Raw genomic sequence first — 23,055 nt, 5'->3', positions numbered from 1 at the left:
AAGTGAGATAATTCTTCCAAGAATCATAAGATCGCATATAGAATAACGGTTATTCTTCCGATCTACCTATATTCATAAGATGAAGAATGAAAGTAATCCTTGAAACTGAATCAATACATTAATTAAAATAGAAAAACAATAGTCTTAATCCATAGAAATAAACAGAGCTCCTAACCTTAACTGAGGAGGTTTAGTGGCTCATGCTTCAGAGAGAAAACTAGGGTTTAGAAAAATGTGAAAGTGCGAAAGTGAGAAGATTCTCTCAAAGGGTGAATCTTTTTCTTTTTATATCTAACCTAATTTGATTTCAAACTAAAATAAAATAATAAATTCTAAACTTAAAATATTTTGTTTGTAATTAAAAATAACTAAAATAATATAAAATAGAATAATTAAAAGCTAAATCCAACTAAAGATACTCTTTTGGTGAAGTTTAGTTCGCAAGGCTTGGCGCTAGCTCCCTAGGAGGTAGAATCTCTCCCTTCGTTGCTGAGCTGCTGGCGCTAAAGCGCCCTAGTGAACAGCTTCCAAACTCTTCTCTTTTGCACACGAACTTTGCTAAACTTACCCGAACTTCACCTGAAATAATTAAAACACTGAAATAACTCGACGTAGCATCCAACGAGGTTCAAAAAACTAAAATTAAATTAAAACTCATTAAATTCTAACTTAAAATAAACAGAAAATAAGGTAAAGATGCTCATGCATCACGAGTCGTTACAAGAAGAGGTGAATGAGGCCTCTAATAGCCTCAACTACGTAAGTCATTATTGTAGTTGTCGTTATTGGCGAAGACTTGAATCAATGCATGCCTTACAATTGTTTGTATTCTTTTAGGTTTATATCCCCATGAAGGATGTATCTAGACATTGGTATCTGGTGGTTGTGGTATTTTGAGATCGCATTTTGTATAATTTGGATGCTAATCTTGGTGAAAAGGAGAGCATTCGTAGAAAACTATTTGTGAGAAACCTGAGGGAGGCCCTTTCCCAAGTGATTGTTGTTGAGGAGTATTCAACTCCATTAGCTAAGAAGGCCGTAGCCCTTACCTGCTATGGCATTGCTAGCGGAAATGGCCTCCCTTTGGGACAACCGAGGTAAATTATTTATCCTTATTCAAAGTGTTTCTCTGCTGTTTGCTATTTGTTGATTGTCTCACTTAATTTTTTATTTCTGTTAGGGAGGCACGTGCAATTTGGGTACTCAATTGGATGGCCATGGCTGGCGCTTTCCAGCACAATCTGCTACCTTGTATGGACAAAGAAACTGTGAGACTGCACATAACTTTGGGTCTTTTGATGTCACCTGCCAATGAGGTAACTGAATGGATCAATAGTTATGTCCCTGGTGGTTGAGTACCATCGAAATGATGACCCCTTACATTTTGAACTTATTTCTAAAATCATATGTTGTTTCTTTTATTGCACACGTAATAGCTTGGGACACTTTTCGAAAACTATTTAGTTTGATGTGTCAAGTCATTCTAAGCTTATGCTCCTGTTGAGAATATTTGCTATGTATTGAGACTTTTAATGTTTAGTTCCATTTTGATGTATTAACCTAACGATGGATGTGTGTTTTAAGACTTTTAATGTTAAGTTATTGTAAGTCATTTCCTGCGCTCAGCTTATTTTTTACCTAACATATATTACCTCGAACACATGTTTAATACAGTAAAGTAGACAAAAACAGAATCATTCAATTATAAGTGATAACACCATGTTAAGACTCTAAAGTCGGGCGCCACCATAACGAAGTGGAACGAACATAACATAACATTAAAACTAGTCTGAAAGCACACAATAGAACTATAAGATTAAAACTACCAACAATAAAGTAACATGGTTAAATGGGAATCAACGACTGCTTTAGAGTTGCGAGCTGAAATATGAGTTTGAAAGAGGTGCATCTCCATGTCGAAGTCATCATCATCACCGTCACCGTCACCGTCCCAAAAGAAAGTAGAATATTCTGCATTAGTCCATTCCAGCCTATAACAATTGTCCTGGGGGCTTTGAAAAAATATATAGAATTACACATCGATAAGAATGAGGAACCACAAGTGTCTAATGAAGTAGAATTGAAACGAAGGCTATAAGTCTATTTGCTTAACAAACCTCAACGTTTTGAATGTTCTCCTATAATGCATTATTATAACGATGACCATGTCTGCGTCTTCGGCTGTTTAAAGTACATGACACCCAGTTATGCCCGACTCAGCAACAAAGGCCACACCTCTTAACGCCTCTAAGTGATGAGTGATTCATGGAACCCCTTTTTTGGCACCTTTTGCGATGCATCGTTAGGGGGTTTCTATTGCAACCCTCAAGGGTGGTTGACTCTGTACGCGGCTCGATCCTTTCCCTATGAATACCTTTTTTCTTTCCTTAAGAAGTACTATATCATTTTGGAATCTATCCATCAACTCGGAGAATTCAGCATCGCCAGCAGAACCAAGAAGATATAACTCCCTGCAAAGATCGCTTAGCATCAAATTACAACAAGTGACCATTGAATCCCAGTAAAAAGGGCCATTATCCATAAATGCACAAACCCATGAACAAGCATTTTTTTACCACCTATCCAGAATTAGACTCTTTCGGCATCTTAGTAGCATCAAGATGAACAAGAACGACAACAACATGATCACATGGTATGCCAAGCAATTCCATCCTCAGGCAACTACACTTAAAGATTTCCTTATTTGGATAGTAAGATACCTGCCACTCTTTATGCAAGCTTCTAGACCGTGAAAACGTGTAAATCTCAGAAGTTGGTGTGTACGTACATGAAAGAACCTTTAAAGTGCAAGCTTGCGAAAGCATTGGAAGAAACAATAAAAATATCTCTCTTGTGAGCATGTTTGCTACCGACCTCTCCAAATCATGCAATGGGGTTTGTAGTACTAGGTCCCTAACAACTAACTACAAATCAAATTGTGCCTCTCTAGATCTCATTTAGGACATACACCGAAAGAACTGTTCAACAAAATCTCTAAGGTTATGCCTAGAATGAACAAATTTTTCAAGCATAAAATGTGATCCCTCACATCTAGAGGTTGTGCAAAAGCCTAAAAAAAATGTCCTATAATGTGAGCAATTGCCCACATCTTACGCCTGTTCACATACCCATTCATTGTCATGAAGACCCAAGTTAGACACCAAATTTTCCCATTTCTCTTTGAACTCTGACACCTCATAATAAAAAAGCATGCATTTCTTAAACTCAAAGGTAAATGTCGGGTTGCTGAGGTTTGATGTTGCATTCTTTATCAGGTGCCAAGCACATAGGCAGTGATAAGCACTTGGAAACACAATCTCAATGGTCTTTTTCAATGCTCCATGACCATCAGTAATGACACACCCAAGCGTTTTTCCCTTCATGGAATCTAGAAACTGTTCAAGCAACCATGTATAGGTGGCCTCATTCTCATTTACAACAAGCGCAGCCGCAAACACAATGGTTTGGTTATGATGATTTACACCAGAAAACACAGCTAAAGGGAACATATACTTGTTCCTTCGATAAGTTGCATCAAATGCTACAATATTACCAAACAAATGGTAGTCCAATTGGCTATAATTGTCTAACCAGAAAAGGTGGACCAACAGACCTCATCATCTGCCAGGTATCGCACGAACATTCCTGGGCTCTCTTCCACTGTTGATTTCAAATACTTAAGGCAAGCCATGGCATCCCTGCCTATGAGCCTCTGTTTCTTGTCTATCTGATTATACATATCTCTTTTAAAAAATGGCACATTCTGAAATCTGCCTGCAGTGTGTACAAATGATGAATAAGTCTGAGGTGTTTTAATACCAACTTTCAGCATCATGTTCATCTGATTAATTGCAACAGAATTCATCTTCCTATGCCCATGAAGCATAAAAGTTAACCATTTATCAAGCATCTCATGGTTATGTTCTTCTTGAAAGTAGGTTACAATCATCTGCTTGTTTTCTCATGTACATGCACGTGCATCTCTGCCCCACATCCACATCTAGTTGTAGGCTTTGGTTCCTATTTGCGTTGAGCAGTGTCGTTATCAGAGCATGGATCTCTAAAACCCTGTCTAAAGCACACAAATGCTTGTTGTGTCACCACTTTATTCACATTGCGTTGTATCCGACTCCTCTTAGCAGCAAAATCATTCATTTTGGCATACAAATTATAGAAGGAAAAAAAGCAACCGATCGATCGGGAAAATGAAGCCTTCAAATCTGATTTACAGTTAGCTCTTTAAAGTTGACGGTTTTGAGGTCAGCAATCTCGTCAATTGATCTTTCGTCCTAGTTATCATAGAAGTTATCACCAAGATAATCATGGGAATCAGAAACAAAATCAGGGACTCCTTTCCTGGGAATCTACATCATCCAACACGTTCACTCTTTTGTTGCACATCAGTGCTTTTTGCTCTGCACGAAAGTCTTCCTTGCCCACTACAGAACCATTGAAGGATACATCTTCTGCTAACCTGGCATGGAACCATATTGACAGAGACAGAAGTCAGCCCCTAACAAAATATCATAAACAACATTGAGCCAAAAATATTATTGCTAAAATGAAATATAATAACCTTACCATGAAAGCTGGCCGACACGAGAGCATCCCAACACTTTAACGACTCAACACAACCACAATGCAATCACAAGGTGGCTACCATTGACACTAGCAGACTAACCATTCTAGGGTTAGTTTCAGGAAATTCAGGGGATTCCTGAATACCCGAATCGCAAGGCCATTGATGAGTGGCCTTTACTCATTTATTTTTTAATCTTACAATATGACAACTTGATCAATTTTTTGACCAAAGTGTCCATTGGTTCAAAACAATTTTTTGAGACGATTTCGCAATACAAAGAACACCATTGGTTCAAAACAAAAAACAAGTAAAATAGGATACAAATTCCTAAACCTGTGTCAAACGGTACGAGGTACATGCGAAATCTGATTCAGCTAGGCCCAGGCTAAAACTCACTGTTAGACAATCAGGAATTCTAAGAACCAATGTGATCACACATGGGTCTTTCACAACCCTAAACCCTAGCACTAATACCTATGCTATGGATCACATGCCCCTACAAACACATACAATTGTTTAATATATTTTAACATAAATCAATTTTTCATATAAATTTCATGCTACATGACCCTCACCAAATTCAAAAAACTTCTCATGCATCAAAAAGTCAAAATGTAAAAGCTACATGCATAAAAAGGTTAGGGTTTAGGGTTATGAATTAGGGGTTTTACTCAGTGATGGATCAAAAAATATTAAGTATGTATTTGGATTAAAATTTGCAAATGAAAGTTTATATTAAATTGATTTTATAAATTTGATTTTGATAAAAAGTAAGTTGGAATTAACGTGATTCATGTTTGATAATTTTATATCAAGATAAATTATAATAAAATTGAATGTTGTTTGGGTTACATTATTCAAAAGTACGTTAGATAAAAATTATTAAAAAAAAACATGAATTTATATAATTCCAAATCATATTTTTTTAGTACTCTTTGACTGTATTTTCTTTTTAAAAGAACTTAAATTTATGTGTTGAAATTTAATATTTTTTTCTTAATTTTTCAATACTCTTTTTGTATTTAATTTGGTATTTCTACTGAAATTAATAATTTATATTTAAAAATAACAATGGTAAATAAAATACATACTTATTTAAAACTACACCGTGAAAATTATGCAAAGCCAGACAAAAAAAAATAACAAAGTTCCATACAAAAAATATGTATTAATAAAATTGATTAAAAAATTATATAAACAACTAGTACTAAAAATTCCATTACAAAGATACAATAATATGCACTAAAGAACATAAAAAAAACTCTAAATAAAAAATTGACCCAAAAAAATTGACCAAAAAATCAAAACTTAGAAAAGAGTACTAAAAATGATAGTATAAAAAAATATTTGTTTATAAAGAATGGTCATAAAAAAATAAATACAAAAATTCTGATTATTGTTTCTTGTATCTCTTATTATAAATGAGATTGAATGATAAAATTAATAAACAAAAAATAAATTTTGTTCAATTACTTCCCAATCTAACAAACGAACACAAAAATTATAATTTGTTATTTAAAATATTATGTTTGCATTAACAGCTAAAAAAGTCTGGAGTTTAAAAAGATTAAACATGCTTTTTATGTTTCAAATACTAAATTAAACACACTCTAAGTTATGGGGGCAAATATATAACACATTTTAAAAAAGACATCAAAATGTGTTTAATCAAAATACATAAAAATAATAACGTAATTACTAATTGACTTTTTTTTTATGATTTAAATACATGTAATAATAGTAGATGTGAAATTAGCACGGATGGTAACTTGATTGTTAATTGACTTTTTTTTATGATTTATATATGATAAAGAGTTAAAGACTACTTCAAAAAAAAAAATTATATGTTAAAATCCTTTGTATTCCTCTTATATAGTTTAGGTTCAATTATTCTATTAATTTTATAGTTTTATCAAATTTTCAATTACATTCATGCACCTTAAAGTTTGTAATTAAAATCCTATGTTAAAACAGAAAGCTTTAGTTAGATATCCTTTCTAATTATATCTAGTTTTTGTTGAAAAAAAGAACATTTTTTTTCTTGAAATCACATACTCATTTTTGTGTTTACTGTTAACAAATTAAAAAATATTATGTAAAAAATATTTTGTAATTAATGTGTTTTTTTTTCAATTAATGTTTAAATGACTCTTAATATAATCAAATTTAATAGTACAAAATATTTCAATTTACTAATAAATATTAAAATTCAGTAGAAAAAATTCAACAATGTGATTTCACCTAAATAAATTTTTTAATTGAATAGTATCACTGACGAAGACCAAAAGCATAGGTTTAGATTTTCACACTAAAAATAGGATTGACGTTGCAAGTATAGTCCAAACCCAACCATTGATCATCAATCAAATTATAATCCTAAAGATGTCACAATCAACACAAAATAACCGGGAGTTTTAAGTCCCAGATCGTTCTCCCTAGGAACTAATGCCAAAGAGTGCACACAATTTTGGTTGTGGGAAACAAAGGGGTATTTTCAATAATAAGGAAGCAAACAAATAAAGAGATAAAAGAACTAGACAAAATTGTAATTAATAAACTAATAAAGGAATAAAAGAACTATGTATGTAATAGAAATAAGTAAGGCTAAAAAGTAATGGAAAAGTGGTTTAAAACCTAAATGAAACCTTGGCTTGGGATGAGTTATGGAATCTCTTCCTTACCATAACCACAACTATGATAATTATGATGGATTAATCTCACTAAGTCAACCCTCACATCGGAGAGTAAGTTAAATGAGTATAAGTGTTCTTAACCCAAAAATCCTCGCTTACTTGCTAATTACCTTAGCAACAAATTAGCGTTAGTGGGAACAAGAACAATTAACAACCCAAGAATTATCACTAAATGTTGGACATTATGGCTCTAGTAATCCATACACTCATTTCCCCCAAGCCAAGGGGTGGAAATTATCTCATAACTAAAATTGGCATTTCATCGAATACATAGAGCGCATAATCATAAATGGCAAAATTGGGAAAATAATAAAAGCTATGAACCATAAATGATAACAAGCAAGCAAGACAACTCAACAAACATAAAATAAGCATCAAACATCAAATTCAACAACTAGAAATCCAAAACTGCAAAACTATGTATATATTGACAAGAGAAATGAAAATAGATGAAAGTGTAAAACAAGTAATGTAATTAAAAGAGAAATTAAAGAAATACTTACAATGAGATGGCAAAATCCAAAAGCAAAATTGAAGTATAAAATGCTATAAACCCTAATTAAACCTAAGGAAACTTGAGAGAAAACCTAAACTAAACTACCCTAAAACTACTCCTAAAAACTATTCTAAGATGGCTCCCTTTGTTATATGTTGTTGCTCCTTCGTATAGCCCTTCATTTCAGCCTCCAAGCCTTCAAAAATGGGCCAAAAAAGCCCCAAAATCGCAAGTCACGTGCATTTTTAATGAAGGCATGCGCTGGTACCTGTGCGGACGCACAGGTCTGTGCATGGGCACAGATGCTGATTTTTCTCCTGTGCGTGGGCACAGGTCCTGTGCGGACTGACGATCGGAATATTGATGGTTTAGAATTCACAATAAATTTTCGTTGCAAGTATAGTTTCTAAACCAAGCAATAATCCTTTCATACAAAAGTTTGGTTGTCACTTAAGCAAACCCAATAAAAATAATGAACCGAAGTATTTAAACCTCGGGTCATCTCTCAAGGAATTGCAGGGAGGTATGATTTATTATTGGTTATGGAAAAAGGTGTATTTTTTGGTTTTTGAAATAGGGAACAAGTAATTTAAATGGCTGGAAAAATAAATTAATAATTAAGAGAATCTCTTGGCAAGGTATAAGAACTGGAAATTCTATCCTAGTTATCCTTATCAGGTGTGATGAGAATTGTTTGTTGCTCCCACTTAGTTAATCCTTACTAAATAAAGGAAAGTCAAGTGGACTAATTAATTTGATCCTCAAGTCCTAGTCAACTCCTGTGGAAAGACTAGCTTTAGAGCGATCCAAATCAATAAGCAATTCCCAAATCTCAATCAACTGCTGAGTTTGACAACTCAAGTGTTACCAATTACTTAACCAAAACCAAATGGAGAAAAATCTAAATTAAATTAAAAGCATTAATAGCATAAATTTGAAGAAAGCAATCTTAAATCTGAAATACCTCAATATGCATTAAATAGAATATTCAAATCTAACATGAGAAGGTTCATAAGCCAATTTGGCAACATAAGTCAAATACAAGTAAAAGCATTAGAATAAATAAAAGTAGAAGAGAAACATTAATTAAAGGAACATTGAACCTGTGATTGAAGAGAAGTAGCCTAATCATAATAGAAATCCCAAATCCTAATCATAAATCCTAATCCTAAGAGAGAAGAGAGAGCCTCTCTCTAAAACTACATCTAAACCTAAAATTGTGAATTCTCAATGTTCTCTCCATCGTCCTCTTCGATTCCCCCATTCTCTGGCTTCTATTCCGTGTTTCTGGGCTTGGATCTGGGCCGAAAGGGGCCCAGAAATTGCTGAGGGCATTTTCTGCAGATTCTTGTACGTGGCGTCCGTCACGCGTACGCATGGGTCACGCGTTCGCGTCATTTAGAGTTTTTTTCTGGTCATGCGTACGCGTTGCTGCCATTTTGCGCTAGGCACGCGTCCGCGTTGTCTACGCGTGCGCGTCGCTGCCTTTTCTTCAAAACTCCATTTTTGTGATTTTCCTCCATTCTTGTATGGTTCCTTTCTGTCTTCTAAGCCATTCCTGCCATATGAAGCCTGAAAATACTTAACACACAGATCACGGCATCGAATGGTAATAAAGGATAATTAAAATTAATATTTTTAAAGCATAAGAAATATGTTTTCACATATATTATAAAATAAGGAAGAAAAAGTAAAACCATGCAATTCATATGAATAAGTGGGTGAAGAATTGATAAAAACACTCAATTTGAGCACAAGATGAATCATAAAATAGGGGCTTATCAACCTCCCCACACTTAAACAATAGCATGTCCTCATGCTAAATCCAAGAGAAAAAAGTGAAGGTAGAATGGTGGAATCTTATGCAATGCAATCTATTCTAAATGCAAGCTACCTAAATGAATCATGCAATTCTAATTATCATCCACCTATATATACAGAGCTTATATGTGGTTAATTTGATTCATATTTTCAAGGAATCACATATGCATAGCGAAGCCTAAATCATGTTAAAGAACTTTCACCATTGAGTTGAGTCAAAGGAATTCACAAACTTGCAAGACAATTAACAATTAAACAGGGATATATGGAGATGAGCTATTGAACCCTCACTGGATTTTGTGTTTACTCTCTAGTCACTCAGTGTTTGGGGTTAATCACTCTATTCTTTTCTATTCATGCTTTCTAAAACTTTGTTCTTCATCTAACCAATCAACAAATATCTAATGCATACATACAAACATCATGAGGTCTTTTTGAAGGTTGTAATGGGGCCAAGGTAAAGGTGAGGATATATATATATAAGGTAAGTGAGCTATAAGTTGAATCCCTGATTAGTCTAAGATCTCACCTAACATATACATTCTCTATAAAAATTTAAAATTATCCTGGTCTTCCCAATTTTTTCACTTTCTTATTACATACTCATATACCAACTTTATTTTGATTTTACCTCATGTGCATTGATTTCTTCACTAAACTCATTATTGGGGTAATTTTGTCCCCTTATTTATTTATTTAATTAAAAATGATTTTTTTTGAAGCATAAACACAACATATATCAATGCACATGGTATTTTAATTTAAATTGGTTTCACATGAGCATGCTCCCAAAATTCTGATTATTTTACTAATTTAATCCTTTCCTATCAACCCATGTTCCCACGTTTTCCCACATTTAGTGGATACACAATCTCTATCTTAAGCTAACCAAGGATTCAAATTGGGATTTTTAATTTGTTTTTCTGCTTAAGGCTAGTGATGTGGTTATAGAACAAAAGGGGATTAATAGGCTCAAGGGGGCTAACAAGAGTGATGTAAGAGGTAGGCTTATTTGGGATAAGTGAGCAAAACAAGCAATGGCCTCAATCACATGCATGTATGTATCTACATTCTATATTGGACATATAGATTGAAACAAAGTTAAGATTACAAGCATAAAAAAGAAGTGCGAAACACACAGGAATGAAATTTATGGTTGAATATAACCATACAATTAAGCTCAAAAACTCACGAGTTGTGTGTTCTTTGGCTCAAAAATCATATATCAGTTATGTATGTCATGCAAGTATAAATCAAGAGTTTCCATTCAAATCAATGTGAATCTTAGAATGGCTTTTATAAAATTTAGTATTTTCCTTGAAAAATGTTGTCAATTAACCAACATTTATTGCTATATATATATAAGGTGTGTGGATTGTTGTGATTCTGTTATACTAAAGTTTCTAGTTTACTCTTTTTATTTTCAATTAAACCAAATTATCATATGCTAAAAGGGTAAACTAAACTAATTAATCCATATTTTCTATATCACAACTTAATAAGCTAAAAGTGCAAACTAAACTAAATATCTAAGATATATATATATATATATATATATATATATATATATAAACCAAAGTGCAAAATGCAGAAATAAAGTAAAAATACAGCAAAAGAAAAAATGTGCAAGTACTGAAAGATAAATAAGATAAGATAAAATAAAAATAAAAATACAGAAAATAAACAAAATAGGATAAAAGAGAGTTTGAAAAGTGGTTCACCAAAATAAAGTTCGCCAGAGATGGCGACCTCCCCACACTTAAATAATAGCATCGTCCTCGATGCTCAATCAAGCTGGGTGTGAAGAAGGGTCATCTCCAGACGGATGTGTAGTAGGTGTCTCTGTGGTGGTCTAAGGCTCTACAGTCTGTATGAGTGTCGGAGGGTCTGCCTGCTGAAGCGGAGGCTCTGTCCATAGAGGGATCTCTGGATCAGCCGGCTGTATCTGATGGGGCTCCTCATGATGTGGCGCAACCTGCTCAGGTTCTTCCTGCTCAGCCTCTGCACGTGCCTCCTCCTCGTGATCGTCCGCCTCCTCCTCAGATGGCTCAGAAGGGGTGTCAGGCTCGGAGGGGATGTCACTGCCGGATTGGATCATCAACTTTAAGTGCTCATAGCGTCGCTTGCTGCGATGCTCAGATCTCTCATATCGTCGCTGGTTGCGGCGCTCCATCTGGTCCAACTGGTCAAATAGGCGATGCACGAGGTGGTAGATGGGCTCTGAGGCAGGTGAGGGTGCAGTAGTGGTGGCTGGGGCAGTAGGTGCTGAAGGAGCAGCAGAAGATGTGGCTGCCTCAGCAGAGTCAGTGAGAAAAGGAGGTCGGTAGCCCAAGGCCTGGAACTTCCTGCTGTGAGGGATAATCTTCTTGCAGTCTGCGGCGGTTGGCTTTTCATCAGCAATCTCCCAGGGCACCTCAGCTTGGCGGCCCAGCTGAGTAATCAAGTAGGGAGAGGGAAGAATGCCTCTAACATGGACCCTGGCCATGTAATACCGGATAAAGCGGGGAAGATATATGTCCTTTCCCTCCATCACACACCAGATGAGGGTGATCATGGTAGCTGGCACCTCAGTCTCATGAGTGCTCGGCATCACGTAGTTACTCAGAATCTGCTGCCAAAGCCGAGCCTCATCATTCAGATAAATGAGCTTAATTCCCTTTGGGGTCACTATGGACTTGCTCATGAACCATGGGACAGTAGGATCAAGAGCTATAGTCCTCTTGACTGCATCCCAGTCAAATCTCATGAATCTCATATCCTCATCAGCCTTTTGGTAACCGTCTGGCTGATCTGACTTAGGTTGAAGTTGGAGGATTTCTTCAATGGCTTCTTCAGTAATCAGAATTTTCTTTCCTCTAAGCTGTACTGCATCCAGGGACGTTTTGAAGTAGTTACAGTAGAATTCTCTGACCCATGATGAGTTGACTTCAGTCAAGTTTCTTTCCAAGAAGAACCAGCCTCTCTGTTTAATTTGTTCTGAAGTGTATTGTTTGAGTTCTTCTGGAATTTTGAGGGTCCTTTCCAGGTATAGGTTCCTGGAAGTGGCAAAAATGGATACTTTAGCTCACAGTATCTGTTGGCAAACTTGACAGGGTCTGTGGCAGTCACCAACTGATTGGCCTTTTCCTGCGGGGTAAAATTCTTTTCCCGCCAGAAATCGTCGTGGAGGATATCCAAAATAGAGGTAGAGGATTCTCCTCTTTTCCTTTTGCCTATGGTTGCCTTGCCCTTTCCTTTACTTTTAGGGTCAGACATCCTGAAAAGCAGAAATTCTAGGATACAGTTTATGAACTAAAGCAGGAAAACAGGTAAAAAATAGGATTTTATCAATATAAGCATAGAGTGGCAAAAGAGGCATAAAGTAGCAATATAAGCATGAATTGAGTTAAATAGATGTAAAATTTTGAATTGTATTCAAGTGGAAAGTTTGAGAATGAAAATCACAATCCAAAATGTATTATATGCGAAATTCTTGTTAATCAGGAAAAATAGTAATCATGCATTGAAGTGGTTTGAAAGTGGTTAGTTGAAAGCTAATAGAAAAGTTAGAAAGTTAAAGTAGTTAAGAGTTAAAAATGAAGTTAAAGTAAGTGGCATGGTGTTTTGGTTTCCAATTAACTAAAACTGAACAAATTTGAAAACAAGTAACTCAAATTCAAGTAAATATTGCAGATTATTGATGCAAAATTAAAGTGAAATCATCAATAATGTTGTTTAATGAATAAGGGAATCAGAAAGAATAAGAAAGTTAGCCCGTGCATTCATGAATTGTTTTGGTTGAAATGGATTAGTGCAAACTTAAAATTTCTAAAACTAATTCATGAATGGGAGTTGATTGAAACATGTTGCTGAAAAAATTGGGCAGCATTTCGGCTAAAAATTGAACATTCCCGGGTAATAAACAACAGCAAAAACAGTTCATATGATAAAATAGTGCAGAAAAGAGTAACAAATAGTAATTCACATGAATTCAAAATAAACAAACTCAATCTGCATCAAAGAATAGTAAAGAGCAGCATATGAACAACATTATCATCACAGCATATTCACATTGCGAAACAGATGAAACAATTAACAAGAACGGTGCAATTATCAGGCCTAAATCCACTAACCACATCCTAGCTACCTAACCACCTAAAATCCACTACGATCATGCATCTCTAACTATCCTAATTTGAACATAATTCAAAAAACTAACTAACTACGGAAAGAGGAATCGCTGTTTGGCGGAACCTGGTGTGCAAAGGAACAAGAATTGGGCTCAGGGAGATGGTGGTGGTGTGGTAGTAGCGGTGGTGACGCGGCGGCACTGGGAGGAGAAGTGGCGGCATTCCGTGGTGGAGGCAAGGCGACGGTTCTAAGTGGTTGGGGGAGAAAGGAGGATATGGGGGGTAAGGGAAGAAGCGGGCGAGGATGATGAGGGTTATGGGGGGTGGTGGTCGGCCGGAGGTCATCGGTGGTGGCGGCGGTACTGGGGCGGCTCGAGTATGGGGCTGGGGTCGTGGAGGGAAGAGGGGAGAGGGTTTTGGGACGCGAAAGGGGTAGGGTTTCGCGTGGGTTGGGGGTTAGTGTTGAATCCACGCGAACGCGTGGGTCACGCGAACGTGTGGTTATGGTGAAAAGGCAATGACGCGAACGCGTCATTGACGCGAACGCGTCATTGACGCGAACGCGTCATTGACGCGATCGCGTGATTGAGAGATAATGAAGGTGACGCGTACGCGTGGGGCACGCGTACGCGTTCGCTCAGAATTGTGCTAAATGCACAATTCCAGCGTCGTTTTGGCGCAACTCTCTGTTTCCAATTAGGGGGGCTAAGATTTCCACGCGAAGCGTACGCGTCGCCCACGCTTTCACGTGGTGTGTGTGAAGTGAAAGTGACGCGTTCGTGTCACCGACGCGATCACGTGGGAGAGGTATAATGAAAGTGACGCGTTCGCGTCACCTACGCGATCGCGTGGCCCAAATTGTGCCTAACGTATACCAGCCGCACGATTCCAGCCCAACTTTCTGGGCGTTGGAGTGTTACGTCGATTTGCAATCGACGCCCACACGTGGCCCATGCGCACACATGGGGTGCTCTTTTTTTTAATATATATGCAGTATGCAAATGCAAATGCAGGTATGGATGTTATGAATAATTCCAGGTTCAATAAAAATAGAATAAAATAAAACTTAAAAATAAACAAAACGAAATAAAATAAAAATTGAAAAGGGAACAATCGTACCATGGTGGGTTGTCTCCCACGTAGCACTTTTGGTTAAAGTCCTTAAGATGGACATTTGCTGAGCTCCCTGTTATGGTGGCTTGTGCTTGAATTCATCTAAAAATCTCCACCACTGTTTGGAATGCCAACAGCCTCTGGGGTCCCAAACTAGGCATATAAAGCCTTTGAGTAAATTCAAACAGGTGTTCAGGTTCCCGGGGTGTTGAATGTCAGAATAGATTGCAGGATTCCAAACCTTGCTTTTGTAACCGCTTTCGCTTTTATCTACATTGTTCCAACCGGGCGGTACGGAATTTGAATTCTCACTAAGATGACCAAACATCCTCCGAAACCCATGCAATCGAACTCGAGACCAATCCTTGTACCTCAATTTAAAGTGTGGAACTTCATGGAATCTTGCATACCAGCTCTGAGTGCGAATCATTTCTCTTTTAATCTTAAAGCCGCAAAGAGCTCTAAGCTGGCCATCTGTTTCAAGAAAACCATATTCAAGTGGAAAAGTAAAGATAAAGGCTAAGGATTTTACCCACTTGAAATTTGTATTGGGTGGTAATGGCCTTGGAATAGGTGTTTCCTGTGGTTTTGCAAGCTCTACTCCCTCGTATTCGTCTGTGAATGCCTCCACTTCTTTGCAAACTTAGATTCTTCAGTCTCAAAGAATTCACTTGCGGATGCAAGTTCATTGCTAGGAGAACTTGACTCGTGATTATCATTATCAAGGAAACTCGCTTCTTGAGTTGTTCCGTCCAGTTCTTCATAAGATACCTGCTTTGGGAGCTGTGCACTATCCTCCTTAGTATCAATTGCAAATTCCTTGACGGAATTCTCCATAATTCTGGATTCCCATGGAGGTTCAGCATCTCCTAAGTCTTCAACCAATTCTTCTTCTTCGATAATTTTAGCTTCCTCCACTTGTTCCAGTACAAAGTCATGCTCCTTACTGTCCATTGGAGTTTCCAGTATCTCCTTCATGCTACGTTCTTTATTAGATTGTCCACATGAAGCCATGGGGGTTCCTTGAGTGTCCGAACATCGGGAAGGTAATCGATTGATTGCTTGATCCAGTTGGTGAAGGGTTGCATGAAATTTTTCCACTGTTTCCTTGAGACGCTCCCGTGATTCTTGGGTCAATGGATATGGACATGGTGCATAGGGAAGTGGTGGTTCTTGGGAGTAATTGGATTAGAATTAGGGTGGATATGGGTTAGGGTCATATGAAGGTGAATGGTGGTAGGAGACTTGTGAGTATGGTGGTTCATAACTATGTTGAGGAGGTGGTTCATAGGCATATGATGGGGTTTATTGGTAACTACAAGGGGGTCCACCATATCTATCATCTTGGTACGCACCTCGGAATGGCTCTTGACCGTAGTAATTTGGTGGGTAATGGTTGTCACGAAGGGGTCCACCATAACTATTGTCTCGACATGCATTGTTGAATGGTCGTCATCCATGGTACCTTAGAAGGTGTTGTTGCCTAAAGGGTTGATCAGATCCTCGTGGCTCCGTCCATCTTTGATTGGTTTGACCTTGATGCATATTCCTGCTATAGCTTCCATTCCTTTCAACAATATTAGAACCAAACTCAAAGCGACGGGGGTGAGAACTCATGGTAATTAATAAAAATTAAAACAAAAAATAAAAACAAATAAAGAGTGCAAAATAAAATATTTACAATAACCAATAATAAGGCACACAGTTGCAACTCCCCGACAACGGCGCCATTTTGATGATCGGAATATTGATGGTTTAGAATTCACAATAAATTCTCGTTGCAAGTATAGTTTCTAAACCAAGCAATAATCCTTTCATACAAAAGTTTGGTTGTTGATGCTACGATTTTAAGAAATTGCACGATCGGCAAAAATTCCTTCCGGCAAGTGCACCGGTTATCGTCAAGTAAAAACTCACAATAGAGTGAGGTCGAATCCCACAAGGATTGGTTGAGTGAGCAATTCGAATTAGAAGTGTGTTCTAGTTGAGCGGAATCAAGATTTAGATGAGAATTGCGGAATGTAAAATTGCATGAATTAAAGAGCGAGAAGCTAAATTGCTGAAATTAAAAAGGGATCGGGGTGATTGCATGAATTTAATTACAGAATGTAAAGAGAAGTGATAGATCAGAAATGGGAAATTCATTGGGTTTCAGGAGATATTGAGATCTCCGAATCAAACATTTTTTTTCCCTTCCTCAACCAATGCATTCATTGAATTTTGCTTGGCAATCTTATATGATTGGATCCCAATCCCTTGGCTCACCAATTCTCTCTAAAAACAAACAAATTCCCAATCCCTTGGTTTAAATGTTCATAAGAAGAGATGATGCTCGATCACTGATTATACCACACAGTTTCATGAACCACAATTTGGTAGGATTACATGTCACAATATCCATCCAAACCCCAATCCAATTCACTGTGAAAAAGCTTCTCTAGCATGAATCCTCCATTCCTTTCCCAAGGTTCCGAAGGATTCCAATTATGGATAGTTTATTTCCCAAGACAACTAACCAATGGAATTAGATCGAGAAGCTTTCTAACAAAATTCAAGAGAAAAGGTTGAAGAAGAAGATAAAAACTATTATTGATTCATTGAATTACAATAGATCTCCCTAACCCAATGAAAGGGGGTTTAGTGAGTCATAGCTCTGAATTCAATTACAAAAAGTATGAAAACTAGAAAAAGTGATCCCCCAAAATTTCCCCGAGTTTCCCCCGAGTTTTCCCCCGAGTTTCCCCCGAATTAAATTCTATCCTATTTATACACTTTCTAAATTGAGCTTCTGTTGTGTTTCTTGGGCTTTGAGGCCTTTCCCTGATTTCCTTTTGCTTTGGGTTTATGATCCATAATCCTGATGAGGCTGCTGATCCAATTCTGTAACATTCATTGAGCCAACTTAGTGATAATCAAGTAATGACACATGACTCAACAATTTGAAATTCCAGACTCATCAATTCTTCAGGCCCAATCCCATAAACCATGATATTCAATTGGGTTTCATACCAGAGTACGTTTAAGTTAATGTTTGTGCTCAAATGCTAACTTAAACTGCAATATCTTTGGCCCAGAAACCTTTTCAATTACTGGCGTTTAAGTTGCAATTTAAGCTTAAACTGCAACTTAAACGTTGGACACTCCTGGAGGTGGTATAATTCAAGCACGTTTAAGCTTCAGTTTAAGGTTAAATTGAAGCTTAAACGTGGAAATGGAAGAAGGCAAGTCTGGAGTGTGGAGTTGTCGAACACGTTTAAGCTTCAGTTTAAGGTTAAACTGAAGCTTAAACGTGGAAATGGAAGAAGGCAAGTCTGGAGTGTGGATTGTCGAACACGTTTAAGCTTCAGTTTAAGGTTAAACTGAAGCTTAAACGTGGAAATGAAGAAAGCAACCCTGGAGGAGAATGGTCGAACACGTTTAAGCTCCAGTTTAAGCTTAAACTGGAGCTTAAACGTGGAAATGGCTCCCTGGTGCATTTCTCATTTCTGGCGTTTAACTTCCAGTTTAAGGTTAAACTGGAGGTTAAACGCCACTTTCAGCTTTTCCTCAGCTTTCATGATTTTGGCGTTTAAGCTCTAGTTTAAGCTTAAACTGGAGCTTAAACGCCACTGATAGTTCCCAGCATTATATGGCTTGGTAGTTTGAGTTCCAGTTTAAGCTTAAACTGGAACTTAAACTCCACATGTGATATTCAAGCTTCCTTTATTGATTTTGTTGCTTCCTTGCCTAGCCTCTTCTTCCCTGAAATCATCCAAACAACTGCATCAAAGTCTTGCAAAATTTCATGAGAAATCTTCCATTCATAGCATTCAAGTAATATAACTAAAAACTCATGGAATTTGCATCAAAATCATACTGTTTGGATGGTTCATTGCTTTGTTATTCATTTAACCATTCTTGGTTACTTTAAGCTCAAGAAAATGCATAAAACAACTAAAACTAACAGAAAAATGCTAGTGAAACTAGCCTAAGATGCCTTGACATCAGTTGTCACTTAAGCAAACCCAATAAAAATAATAAACCGAAGTATTTAAACCTCGAGTCGTCTCTCAAGGAATTGCAGGGAGGTATGATTTATTATTGGTTATGGAAAAATGTGTATTTTTGGGTTTTTGAAATAGGGAACAAGTAATTTAAATGGCAGGGAAAATAAATTAATAATTAAGAGAATCTCTTGGCAAGGTATAAGAACTAGAAATTCTATCCTAGTTATCCTTATCAGGTGTGATGAGAATTATTTGTTGCTCCCACTTAGTTAACCCTTACTAAATAAAGAAAAGTCAAGTGGACTAATTAATTTGATCTTCAAGTCCTAGTCAACTCCTGTGGAAAGATTAGCTTTAGAGCGATCCAAATCAATAAGCAATTTCTAAATCTCAATCAACTGCTGAGTTTGACAACTCAAGTGTTACCAATTACTTAACCAAAACCAAAAGAAGAAAAATCTAAATTAAATTAAAAGCATTAATAGCATAAACTTGAAGAAAGCAATCTTAAATATGAAATATCTCAATATGCATTAAATAGAATATTCAAATCTAACATGAGAAGGTTCATAAGCCAATTTGGCAACATAAGTCAAATACAAGTAAAAGCATTAGAATAAATAAAAGTAGAAGAGAAACATTAATTAAAGGAACATTGAACTTGTGATTGAAGAGAAGTAGCCTAATCATAATAGAAATCCCAAATCCTAATCCTAAATCCTAATCCTTAGAGAGAAGAGAGAGCCTCTCTCTCTAAAACTACATCTAAACCTAAAATTGTGAATTCTCAAAGTTTTCTCCATCGTCCTCTTCGATTCCCCCATTCTCTGGCTTCTATTCCGTGTTTCTGGGCTTGGATATGGGCCGAAAGAGGCCCAGAAATTGCTGAGGGCATTTTCTGCAGATTCTTATACGTGGCGTCCGTCACGCGTACACGTGGGTCACGCGTTCGCGTTGTTTGGAGCTTTTTCTGGTCACGCGTACGCGTCGCTGCCATTTTGCGCTAGGCACGTGTCCGCGTCGTCCACGCGTGCGCGTCATTGCCTTTTCTTCAAAACTCCATTTTTGTTCTTTCCCTCCATTCTTGTTTGTTTCCTTTCTGTCTTCTAAGCCATTCCTGCCCTATGAAGCCTGAAAATACTTAACACACAGATCACGGCATCGAATGGTAATAAAGGATAATTAAAATTAATATTTTTAAAGCATAGGAAACATATTTTTACATATATTATAAAATAAGGAAGGGAAAGTAAAACCATGCAATTCATATGAATAAGTGGGTGAAGAATTGATAAAAATACTCAATTTGAGCACAAGATGAATCATAAAATAGGGGTTTATCACGGACGCACATGTCTTGATTTCCATTCTGCCCTGAGCATGGGCACAGCCTGTGCGTGGGCACAGGTCCTGATTTTAACCCCTGTGCGTGGGCACAGAAGGTGTGCGTGGGCACAGGTTAAAATGCTTTTCTCCTTTGTTTTCTTCATGTTTTCTCCCTTTTTGCATGCTTTCTTCCACTTCTACCAAACCATTCTTTCCTCTAGGACCTGAAATCACTCAACAAATATATCACGGCATCGAATGGAATTAAAGTGGGATTAAATTGTTCAATTTAAGCACAAAAATACATGTTTTCACAATTAACCTCAATTTAGAGAGAAAACACAAAAGTATGCTATATAGGTGAATAAGTGTGAGTTTATATGATGAAATCCATTAAATTCAAGCTAAAATATATCGTCAAATATGGACTCATCAATTTCCCCACACGTAAACAATAGCATGTCCTCATGCTAAACACACTCAAAGGAGAATGATCAAAGGGAAACGACTTATTGAATGCAACTATCTATATGCATGCAAGTATGTATATACTATATATAACTATATATACTATAGTATCCTATTGAATTGGTGAAAACAAACAATCAAATTCCCAAGCAAGTATCTAGACGTATAGGGCTAAGCAAAGAAGTAGCTCAATGCAATCAAAATCTAAAGAATTGATTTAACTCATCAAAATAAAGCAATTTGCAAGAACGCATGATAAGAAGGGTGGAGACATAGAATTGAGTGATCGAACCCTCACTAGGTGTGTATGCACTCTAATCACTCGGTGTTTAAGATTTAATCACTCAAGTCTCCTCTAATCATGCTTTCAAGGATTTGCTTTTTATCTAACAATCAACAAATGTATGATGCATGGATGCAAATATCATGAGGTCTTTAGAAGGTTGTAATGGGGTTGGGGTAAGGGTAAAATGAATATATGGCTAAGTGGACTAAAAGATTGAATCTTTGATTAGCTTAAGTATCCAACTCAACCTATATCAATTAAATAACAAAAATGCATCCTAGCCACCCATTACTTCTTTTCACACACATTCATGCCTTAGTTTCTATTCAGAACACATATGCAATTCTTATTCATTTTTTTTCTTTTTCTTTGGGATAACTTTTGTCCCAACTTATTACTATAATTTTTTTTCTCTTTCATTTCATTCAATTTTTTTCTATTTCTTTTTCTTTTTCTATGACAAATGCATATGGTTAAAGAAAATTGATACATGAATGTGCACCCATTTTTCCCAAATTTTCAATAATTATCCAAAATAAAAATTTTTATTCACTACCAATATTTTCCAAAATTTCCCCCCACACTTAAATGACACACACTCCTCAACCTAAGCTAATCAAAGAAGCAATTCAAGGTTATTCATGGTTTTTTGCTTAAGATTGTGATGTGCTAACAATTAGAATAAAGGTGATTAAAAAGCTCAAAAGGGGTTAACAAAGGTAGATGCAAGGGTAGGTCCATATGGGTGAGTGAGTTTAATTCAAAAAATGGCCTCAATTATGCTAAATGCAATCAAAACATCAAATATTGGAAATAAAGAATCAAGCAAAAGCAAGATTACAATCATAGAAGAGATGTAGCACACAATAAACAAAAATTGTGGTTATAATGTGTAACCACTCATTAAAGCTCTAAGACTCACAAGGTATTTGTTCTATCTCTCTTCTATGTTCCACAAAAATTCATTCAAGCAAGTTTTAAAAAAAAAACAATTTTCCAAATCAATTTAATAGAATGCCCTTAAACAAATTCTTGGAAAGTCCTTGTTATTTTTCACCGAAATTATTTCCTATATGTATGTATGATGTGATGGATACAATTTTCAAAATTTCCCTAGTTCTGTTCCTACTTTTCAACAACCAAAAACTAGCATGAACAATTAGGACCAAAATTGAACTAAGTGCTATACTATTCACAACATCCAATCACAACTTCTATCTATAAAATATATACCATGCATATGTAATATATATATATATATATATATATATATATATATATATATATATATATATATATATATATATATATATATATATATATACTAACTAGAGTAAGGATGCAATAGTCAAAAATACTAACAAATATCTACAAGAAACATAATAAAAGAAAACAAAAAATACAGTGCAAGGTTTTTGGTAAAGAAAATTTACGCCCAAAATGACGAATCCTCCCCCACACTTAAGCATTGCACGGTCCTCCGTGCACGAATACAATCCAAGGAGAATGAAGCTTTACGTTCCTCCACCTTCAGATGGCGGATGCGGAGGCTTGGGTTGTGTGGAAATCGCCAAGTCCACTGTATGCTCGGCATCTCCATCCTCGATGTCCTCCTCATTTCCTGGCTCCTTGCCTTGTGTCTCATCCCCAAAAAGAATGAATAAAGTATAATTAGGAATCATAGGACAAGTAGTACAAAAAAGGTAAAGGAGAGAGTAAATAAGCATCTAATTGAGGAATTTTGCATAGTATTGTGGTATAGTAAAATGCATTAAGTGTATTCTAAGTATGCACGGTTTAGAACACACATGTTCACCAGTTAAAATGGCAACCACATAAAAGAAATAGTTAAGAATGATTTTCTCAATTAAGTATCCTAGGTTGCAAATAAAGAATAAGCAAAACTTAAGGCGCAAGCAACCCTAGGTAACCCAAAAGTGAATTGAACCTATGAGAGATTGGTTATTGATATTGTGCAAGTGAAAGCGCAAGATTGATAAAATAGCACAACAAGCAATAACCAATGCAATGATGAAAAGAAAACTACTTATTCATCATGAAACACAAAGAAAGAGTCACATGGTATAGGTACTTGTTACAAAAAGTGATACACTTGATAGCAATCAAGCAAAGTCACTCAAACAAATGCCAAGCATTAACAAGGAGCAAGTACTG

At 36.3% G+C, this 23,055-nt stretch overlaps 1 pseudogene; it reads right to left on the bottom strand.

Moving 5' to 3' along the window:
* Positions 1–1,822: 1,822 nt before the first annotated feature.
* LOC148563466 (protein FAR1-RELATED SEQUENCE 5-like) lies at positions 1,823–22,562 on the bottom strand (annotated as a pseudogene).
* Positions 22,563–23,055: the final 493 nt, after the last annotated feature.

Source organism: Arachis ipaensis, chromosome B5, assembly GCF_059453495.1.
Source record: "Arachis ipaensis isolate K30076 ecotype BB chromosome B5, ASM5945349v1, whole genome shotgun sequence".
In the NCBI taxonomy this organism is placed as follows: Eukaryota; Viridiplantae; Streptophyta; class Magnoliopsida; order Fabales; family Fabaceae; genus Arachis; species Arachis ipaensis.
This window is presented reverse-complemented; position numbering and strand designations above follow the sequence as displayed.